Here is a 10188-nt window from a genome sequence, read left to right on the forward strand (position 1 = left end):
TGGACTGCCAGAAAAACTAACAAGTCTGTCTTGGAAGAAGTGCAGCCAGAGTGCTCCTTGGGAATGAGGTTGGCAAGACATGTTATCAGGAGGGACCAGTCCCTGGAGAAGGATACCGTGCTTGGTAAGGCAGAGAGTCAGCAGAAAAGAGGAAGACCCTCAATAAGATGGATTGACACAGTGGCTGCAACAATGGGCTCAAACATAGCAACGATTGTGATGGTGGCACAGGACCGGGCAGTGTTTCGTTCTGTTGTACACGTGAGTCGGAACCGACTCAACGGCACGTAGCAACAGCAACAACGTGTTAAAAAATTTTCTGATGAAAGTTTGGTTTACTGCACTTGGATGAAAATTTCTTGAATGTATTCCCAGTTTATAGTACAGCACCTGGCACATATTAAGAGCTCAATGAACATTTGTGTACTGAATACATCACTTTGAACCTGAAAGATGAGGAGGGATGGCAGAGAATCTGAGGAATGATTTCATACTGTTTTCAACAGCACTGATAGCTCTTCTGTATCTTTGTCATGGATGGAAGACTCTTCACCCTTCTTAAAATGTATTTTCTAGTTAGTTCATGGATTTTAGATTTTGATGGAGATGGAATTGGGAAGGAGGGGAAGAAGGGGCATCATAAAATCAATTCCTCCTAAATTTACTGGGACTCTAGGACCCAAAGTTACGCCAAGCTGTGTGCCAATGAATGTCACTCCCCTTAGATACGGGTTCTATTAATGTCACTTTCCAAATAACCAGATACCATCTACATTGGATACAAAATGTAATTTATTTTCTCATTTTCTGACATTCATAAACTGTTCTCTGAACTGCTTTATAATTCATAATTTTATGTAGCTACCTCTGATTTTAGTTCTACTTCCACCTCCAACTGTATTCTGTTAGCCCTTATTACTTACAACCTGATTTTAAAAACTTTGGTATTACGTGCAAAATTCTCGTCTCCATGAAAGTTTCTTGCAGTTTGTTGTGCTTATTCTTTCTTTCTAAATCTCTCCTATACATCTCTAAAATAAATAGAAGTCAATTTGATTTTCTAAGAAATCACTGAAAATTCTTCGGTTGAGGAACTTAGCCAACAGCCATCTGTATGTAATGGATTTTAAACTTCTACCTGCCCAAATTATTTATTTTTTCACAATACCAAAGATTTTGCTTAACCTGGCCTAGCAATGAGTTTGTCAAGCATAGGGTAAGGAATGTTTTCCTACTGGTAGGAAAGTTTTCACTAGACTTAATGAAGATGAGAAGTCCAGATGTGGCTTGGGTTTCTTGTACAAGTTAAGAAGTTAATCTTTTTGCACGTGTGTGTGTGTGCATGCACCGGTGTGCGGCACAGTGATCTCAGAGAGCTCAGGTGAGGTCCTGGGCTACTGTTTTGCATGCTTGAATACCTGCAGGTGAGGCTAGCTGTCTCCACTGATGAAGCCACAGTGCAATCAGTCACTCCCTCCTTCCTTTTCTATCTGAATCTCCCATTGTGAAGGTAAAACCCAAATTCTAAGACATTTATACAGACTGTATTCTTCTGAGAGTATTCTAAATCTTTTGGACTCCTTTCTCCCACTAGTGAAGCAAAACCCTGGCTCTAAAAACAACTGTCTGGGTGCTGACAGTGGCACATTATGACATATTCCCTCTCCCTTTAGTTCCAGAGTAAACAGATGCATATCTTGTACCTTGGCCGATCACAGGAGTTGGGTCTCGGCCACTGCACTCGTCTACTATCTCTGCTGGTCTCCTGCAAATGTATGCAAACCATAACCCAGGAATAGTTCATTTTCTTTAAAAAAAATGGTTTCCTATCTTTCATCTGTATTACCAGATTATTTGCCCAGAAACAATTTCACGCAATCCTTTCTCCAGCAGTTCTCAACTTTCAGCGTGCAGCAGAATCACCTGGAGAGCTTGTTAAAACTCACACACACACGCACACACACACACACACACCCACCCACACACACACACCCACCCACACACACCCACACCCACACACACACACACACACCCCCACACTCAGTTTCTGATTCAGTGCGTTTGGGTTGGGATCCAGGAATCTGCATTTCTAATAAGTCTCCCAGTGATGCTGATGCTGTTGCTGGTCCAGGGAGTATTCTTTGAGAACCACTGCCCTAAACCAATTTTATTGATTCTGATTAACTTCTGTACTGTGATAAATTTAAATATTATCAGGTGAGTTTAAATAACATTAGGCAGAGATGATGTTTAATTAAATTACATGAGATAAATTGGATCAATTTAAAATGCTATCTGATATATTTAAATGCCACTGGGTAAATTTAAAATACCATCAGGTGGAGATGACAGTGTACCCACAGGTCCTACGAAAAGAGGCAAAAAACAAAAAACAAAAAACCAAGAGTGAGTGAGAGCTTCGTGGTTCTTCCCACAAAATTCTTCAAAAATATATAGGAAGAGGTTGAGGTGGTATATTGTGCACACTGGTGTGTTGCTAAAAGTACAACAGGACATTGTAATGTAATGGTACATTATTATAACAGCTCAGCTAAACTATGGGTCAAAATATAACCCCTACAGTTTGATATGGTGGAGCCCTGGTGGTGCAGTGGTTAAAGCGATCGACTGCTAACCGAAAGGTTGGCAGTTTGAAACCACCAGCGGCTCCGCTGGAGAAACGTATGACAGTCTGCTTCCATAGAGATTTACAGCCTTGGACACCCTACAGGGTTGCTATGACCTGGAATTAACTCGACAGCAGTGGGTTAGTCTGATATGGACCAATATGCTGATCAGGCAGAGGATGGTCCTATCTCTTGAGTCAGCAATTCTTTATTGATTGTCTATTATGTGCAAGACACCAGACTAAACATAGCTGGGAAAGTTAGATGAACGTGATATGGTTCTAAGAGCTTGCAATACAGTACGTGTGATAGTCAGGACTACAATATAAGGCACAATAGAAGTGTCATGAGACAAGCACAAATATATAATTTTGGATGTTCAAAGGGAGAAGGAATCATCTGAGACTGGGTTGTGGAATGGGGACTGAGAAAACGTGTAATAGAAGAGGGGTCTTTCGAGAAGCGTTGTCTGTAAACTCTCAAGGACAAGGACTGTTAGCTGCTTGGTTGTATATTTGAGGACAGTGGTGTGTAGTGCCACCACCCGTCTGTCAGTTTGTTGTACTGCGGTGGCTTGCATGTTGCTGCGATGTTGGAAGCTATGCCCCTGACTGATATTTCAAATACTAGCAGGGTCACCCGTGGACGGTAGGTTTCAGCGGAGCTTCCTAAGACAGACTAGAAAAGAAAGGCCTGGCAACTTACTTCTGAAAATTAGCCATTGAAGACCTTATGGATCATAGCAGAACACTGTTTGACTCGTCATCAGAAGGAATCAATCACTGGAGGAGGATACCATGTTTGGTGACTTACAGGGCCAGCGAGGGTGAGAGAGATCCTTGATGAGATGGATTGACACAATAATCCCAACAATAGACCTGAACATGCTGGTGATGGTGAGGATGATGCAGGACTAGGTAAGATTTTGTTCTGTTGTACATAAGGTCATCAGGAGTTAGAGTTGACTCGACAGCAGCTAACAATAACAGCAACAGCAGCAATATATAGTGCCTGGCTGGGCAGGTGGTCACTGAGTGTTTGTGGGTAAGTGTCTTGAAGGATGAGTGTGACTTAGGTGGAAAGACAGTCTTCATCAAAAGAATGGGGCATTTGTTCAATGAACATTTGGTAATGTGCTAAACTCTGTGCTAAATACTTGATGTGGAATATCTCATTTAATCCTCATAATAACTCATAGATAAGTATGTTATCGCTCCCATTTTACAGATGAGGAAACTTAGGATTAGAAATCTAAAGGAAGTTGTCCAAGGTCTCCTTACTAGTAAATGGTGGAGAAGTAATGAGAGCCTGAGCGAGGGTGATGGCAGTATGAATGCATAGCAAGGGACATGCTATGGGGATGTAACAGTATTGCAGAGACAGTATCCATAGGGTCAGACAATGACCAGTTGTGAGAGGAAAGGGACAGGTACAAGTTAAAGTTGACTCAAAAGTTTTGAGGCTGGATGACTTGGGGAAAAGTGTTGTCATTATCATGCTTCTTAGTCCTGATAATCTTAGCATCATAAAGAGGCGAAGATTTTTTGAAAAGGAGAGTAGAAAACCAAGAAAAGGAGAGACACAGGTAGATGAAAGATGTGAAGAGAAAGAGAGTTTTTAGGTGAAGGGAACCACACTGCTGAGTGGAAACAGAAAAAAAAAAAAACAACCTGATTCCATTGAGTTAACTCATAGCGACCCTATAGGACAGAGTAGAACTGCCCCATAGGTTTCCAAGGAGCGCCTGGTGGATTTGAGTTGCCGACCTTTCAGTTAGCAGCCGTAGTTCTTAACTATGCAACCAGGGTTTCCATGTCACCCACTTTAATACTATTTTCAGAAACACCTATGCTCCAGAATCTCCCCATATCGCTGCCTGTACAACTGATGAAGTATACCTGTAAATGGCCACAAATTCTTTGCACCTTCTTCTATCAAAAGGTGAGTCTATTTCCCCATCCCTTGAATTCCTGTCCTTGGCTAAATGTAGTGGGGATGGTGGTAGCACGTTCCAAGCCTGCCCTTTGAGAGGTACTGCATGCTTCCGCTTGCTCTCTTGAAGGGTGGCCACCACTTAAGGAAGCCCAGCCTAGCCTGCTGAAAGATGAGAGACCATGGAGAGTACAGACAAGCCACTTGCAGCTGAGTCTCCAGACATGTGAGTGAGGCCATCCTAGATCGTCTAGCCAGTCTGAGCCAGGTCAAAAAACCAAAACACCACCCAACCAAACTTCAGAATTGTGAGTAAATAAATGATTGTTATTTCCAGTCACCAAATTTTGGAGTGATTTGTTATGTAGCAAACGCCAACTGATTCACCGTAGTCACTCATTGGACTGCTGGCCAATATCATCAATTGTGGCTTTTCCAGTCCTATGCAGATTTGAAGGACTTGACAAGTTATTTTATCACCCCCTTGCGAACAGTTGACTTTCCGGTCCTGGAGAATATGAGACCATTTCTTCATATCTTACGATGGAGCAAAATAAAAAGTCTGGCTTAGTTTGTCAAATCTATGATAAACCTGGGACAGAATTTCTCTTGAATCCAATTTTTAAACAACCAGACCACCTTGACTTTCCTTGATAAGAGAATTCCCGGTAAATGATGATTATTGTTGCCTACATCAGTGATTTCCAAACTTTACTATGTGTAAATATAACCTGAATACCTTGTTAAAATGCATGTTCTTGATCCCCATTATCAATGATTCAGTAAGTTTTGGATGGGGCTCAGGGATCTACATTGATAATAAGGGCCCAGGATAGTTATGATACAGGTACTCTCCTGATGTTGCTTTGGAAACATTACCTAAATATTAGAGATTGATTCTTAAATAGTCTATGTCTCCATTGTGGCCTTGCTTGGTGATTTGTCCTTGGTTGCAGGTAACTGAAGATACTTCTTGAAACAGGCCAACGATGAACAGATATCAGTACACTGAAAATGCCAGTCTCCCATACTTATGCCATATAGATGGCAGATTTACTCATGTAATTCCCTCTTTCCTCCCTGATACTTTAATTCTGAGTGAAGTATATTGAGGAAATTCATATAATTAGCATCTGGGTCCTGTTCTGCAGGCATCTTCTTTAGCTTTCGTCAGTCATTGACGTTCTTATCCTCACTTACCAAAGAGGCTTGAAAAGTACACAGCAAGCAGGGGGCAAACTTAGTTGGTGTCTAGATTTTCTTAACAGCTCTGTCTCCCTTTTCCTCAGTGTCATTCCTGAGAAGTGTGGTTTAGATGTGAAGGCTTCAAAGTGTATATAGGAGAGACAGAGAGAGAATGAATGAATGAATGAGAGAGAAGGAATGAGAGAGAGAGAGAGAGAGAGAGAGAAAGAGAGAGAGCTGTTAAAGGGTAGTGCTTACAGCTGTTATTTTCTTTCAGTTTTCAGGAAAATTTGTGCAGGGTAAAGAGAGCCAATGATCTGTTTCATCCTAGCATACGACTTCAGGATTTCTCATGGGATTGAAAGCAAATTGGGACTTGAATAAATGACCCTGTCCTTTGTCTGAGTTTAGATAGTGTCAGTTTCTATAGTTCATTTCTGACCAATTTCATCACTGACAACCCAAGAGTCCCTGAAAAAAAGTGATAGGGTTGAAGCCAGAAAAGAGAGAGTTGGGGATTTTTAGAAGAGTGACTTCTTTCCCGCGTGCCCCAACCAGGTCTCTTTTAATTCACCTTTTGCCTCATTTTCCCACCTGGCTATGATACAGAACTTTCTTTCCTTCCGCTGATGATTTTTAAAGGTTTTAATGAGTTGGAATGGACTCAACGACAATGGGTTTGGTTTTTATTGGCAGCTTGAAGAAAAACAAAACAAAACAACAACAAAAACAAAAAACAAAACAACAAAACAAAAGCAAGGAATACATTACATAGGGGAAATACCCTGATTCTTCTCTGACTATGGTAGAGGGTCGCTATGAGTCAGAACTGACTCGGTGGCAACGGGTTTGTTTTTTTTTTTAATGGTAAAGGGATCCATATATATGGGTGAAAATAGGGAAGAACAAGAGAGAACGTTATCTGAGCCATGAGTTCTCCTACCACATCAAATCACATCAGAGCTATTTCTAGATGATTTCAAAATAACTGGCGAACTTAGTTAACTCAAACATCCATTCAATTTAGTGAAACAAAAATCAATCAATCTGATTGTTTGACTGAGTTGGCCCGTCAATTTGACTAAATCCATGGTTTTTCAACTTGAGGTGGTGGGTTTGAGGGTAGACCGAAACGCCAAATCAGAGTCTACCAGAGAAATTCCTTGTTTCCTTCAAAACACACATGCTCAGGCCGCTTCCTTCACCTTCGGATATACCCTTGGGGTTCATTCTGATAGTCCCCCAACCCTAGCTGAGAATCTTCCAGTTAAGCAGCACATTCAGGCAATTTGAAAAGCCCAAGATAGCTCTCCTGCCTCAGCAGTTTCAATAAAAAAGAGCAAACTGATGGTTGATTTTCTAAAAGAGAAAACATGAGCTTATCCTAAATGATTGGAAGGACATTTCTTATTTCGGGGTGGTGGTGTTTCTGTGCAGTTTTTAGGCAGGCACGGACGCTGACAACGCAAGCATAGACCTTTGGTTCTTTGGAATCATTTACTCCTGCTTCAAACCGATGGCCTCTGAAGAGGCTCTCAGGCCGGTTCTGACAGCGAGGGGCTTTCTTTTGTGAATGTTTGTTTTATGATCTAAAAACCAGCGTCCCCCGCAGAATAGCTAAGCCCCCTGCATGACAAGGCTGTGTGCCATCCGGGGATTTGCTAATGGCTAAGCCGCATTATGAACAGAGATTTATGATAACCTTCCCAGTCAATTAAAATTCCAGATATTACTAAGGCAGAATTCAATTAAGGTTAATTGGGGCTTCTGAAAACTGCTTTTCCAAAGGGAAGCCATGATGGGATTGTGACTCCTAGTGGGTTTCGATCAGTTTTAAATAACTTTCCTTGCCTTTCTTTTCTTGGCACACGACGCATCCTCTCCCTGCCTGTTGCCTGGCTCCTGCTATTATGGTTCGATTCAGATGTTGATTTTTCTGTCATAAGTTATCATTGTGACCTGTTTGGTTTTTGCTTTGTCTTTTTCTTAAAATAAAAGAAAAAAACAAAACAAAAACTCCCAAGGCTCTCAACAGACCAGAACCCTAACAAAATCGCAACCTGTGCTGCGCGGAAATCACAGTGGTCTGACATGAAAGAAATATAGTCATTTGGAAGATTGCGACAACATTTCAGAAGCAATTATCCAGAATGGAAAAAGAACCCATTCCTCTTCCTTTGTCATTAAGGTGGATGAAAAGGTTCACAAGCGTTGTCAACGAAGGGGAACAATGAAGCAAGCGGTGGGGGGAAACAGGTGCAAGCAAAAATTAAGATGCAAGTCAGACTTTCCATTCTATCCTAAATTTTATTTTCTTGTCGTCAAGGGCTATTGTGACAGTTCTTAGCACAGTTGATTGAACTGGGAAAGCACATGGGACCGGGCCTTAGTCACTGAATGCAGAACATGTAGCCCGTAGCTCACAGAGCAACGAGCAGGGAGTGAATAATAATTCCAGCCGTTTATTTTCTCAGAATTTCCAACCTATTGTTTATCGCTGGAGACCAATAGCCAAAAAAGCTAAGGAGAAATTTTCTTTTTTGAAAAAGAAGAAATGGTAAGTGTGGGTGTAGGGAAGAGGCACTGCAACTGCTCAGATGTTCTGTTGTTCTTCCAACTAGCAGAGCTATGCATTTGCCACAGGCAGATAGAAACACCCGTCTCATGCCGCCTTCTTCTTGAATTAGCAACTCGTTACGTGTTTACACACCAAGTCTGTCACCATACAAGTGCACGGCAGAGCATGCGTACAGGGGGCGCTTGCAGGCAGACAGTGGCTTTGGAAATGGCCTCGCTGCTAGGAGAGCAGATGAAGGATTTCCACGGGATAAGTCGTAGAGGTTGCTGATTCCAGTGATTCCTTCTTCGTGCATTTCAGGGGATGGTAGAACCACGCTGTGGGCAGGTTGTGACGTATGTGAAGTTATTTGCAGGCTGTTATGTGTAGCAATGAACAGATCTGTAGAGTATCACGTTCTAAATGAGCTTCCTTCCGATGTCTCTTTCATTTGAGCGTGGTGTTCAGATTGCTTCTGCCTCATCACTGTAAGGACACACATTGGAATTGTTTTCTAGGGATGGTGATAGTCTCATCAGCACAGGGCTCCCACCCATTGCTTTTAGCTACAGAAAAAGCACAATCTAGGAATGAAGGTATAACCCACATTGGCACGTGCTTATTTTTTGCCAGTTTCTTCCTTCCTTCCTTTTTTTTTTTTTTTTTTAAAGCTAACTGGAAAAAGAGAGACTGAAAAAGGAGAGAATTTCAAATTGCAGAGGTGAAGGGGAAAAGTGTCTGTAATCAGAAATCTAGGGTGTAATTACATGATAGCCAGAAGAAAGAAACATGCAGGTACAATAAGTCTCCAGAGTGCGATTGCTAATGAATTCTCTCTCTTCCTCATGGAAAAGAGCCACGTTTGTAAAATTAAAAGTCAATGCCTCTTTGATGAGAGGATTGCAGGCTCCGCTGTCCTTTTTTTCAAATATTGTGTGCTTGGAAAGAAGAGCGAGGAAGCTAAACCTCCAGTCAAGGGCATTGGAGCAGAGCAGGCAGCCTGACTTTTCTTTTCTTTTTTCTTCTTCTCCTGTTTCAAGGCTATGTGAGCATTTTTCTGAAGGAACTTGATAGGCGGTACGTGCGTGGCTGTTTTGCGAAATACGACTTTGTCTATACAACATCAAAATACCCAGTCAATTCAGAGGAGGGAAACAGCTACACCAGTCTTTTGGCATCCTGTAGCCAAAATGAGTGGTTGGCTGGATTTTTCACTATCCCGAAGTTTGGGGGCTGTATAGAGTTTGTGGGTATGTGCTCCCACTGACCTGTAAAGCAGGGGTCAGCTGCCACCAACTGGCACCCTATCTGGTAGCAGAGAGTCTGTCACTGAAAAACGCTTATAGTTTGAGAGGAGACCAAGAGAAATATCTACTTCATAAACCTGCAAAGTTGCCTGAAGTTAAATCACTGCAGTTACTTGTTTGAGTGACATAAATAATGCCACCATTTAACAGTCTCGTTAGCAAAGCAGAAGCAGGGCCTGGTGGGGAGAGAGTGGAGACCATTGTTTGCTGCAACCAGCCCCTACAGGCTTTCCAGAGTCGATTGTTAAAATTCCAGGAAAGGTGTGAGCTGGTTGTTAAACATCATTAAGAATTAAATCATACAGACTTACAACGGAATAAATTGTATTAGAAACAAAGGTAGCGAATACTCAAAACTTATTATTTCCTAATTATTTTACTACATTTTACAATTATCTATGCCCTGAGGTTACTTACTCCTATAGTATCTGTACTGTGGAAATACTACATAATGGTGGGCTAGGTGTGCCTGACCCAAGCCATGGTCTTTTCAATCACATCATATACATGTGAAAGCTGAGCAATGAAAAAGAAGACAGAAAAGAATGTTTTTGAACTCTGGTTTTGGCAAAGAATACTG

The 10188-nt window shown here is 41.7% G+C and overlaps 1 long non-coding RNA gene across 1 annotated transcript in view; it reads left to right on the top strand.

Annotated features, from left to right (window-relative positions):
- Positions 1-4853, top strand: part of LOC111822205 (uncharacterized) — a 100462-nt gene extending 95609 nt beyond the window's left edge. Inside the window, exons 2-3 of the long non-coding RNA XR_002825477.1 lie at positions 4468-4568; positions 4690-4853. This is a non-coding gene — a long non-coding RNA (uncharacterized LOC111822205). The remainder of the gene's footprint in view (positions 1-4467; positions 4569-4689) is intronic.
- The last annotated feature ends 5335 nt before the right edge of the window (positions 4854-10188 follow it).

The sequence above is a fragment of the Trichechus manatus genome, unplaced genomic scaffold, assembly GCF_000243295.1.
Source record: "Trichechus manatus latirostris isolate Lorelei unplaced genomic scaffold, TriManLat1.0 scaffold00139, whole genome shotgun sequence".
NCBI lineage: Eukaryota > Metazoa > Chordata > Mammalia > Sirenia > Trichechidae > Trichechus > Trichechus manatus.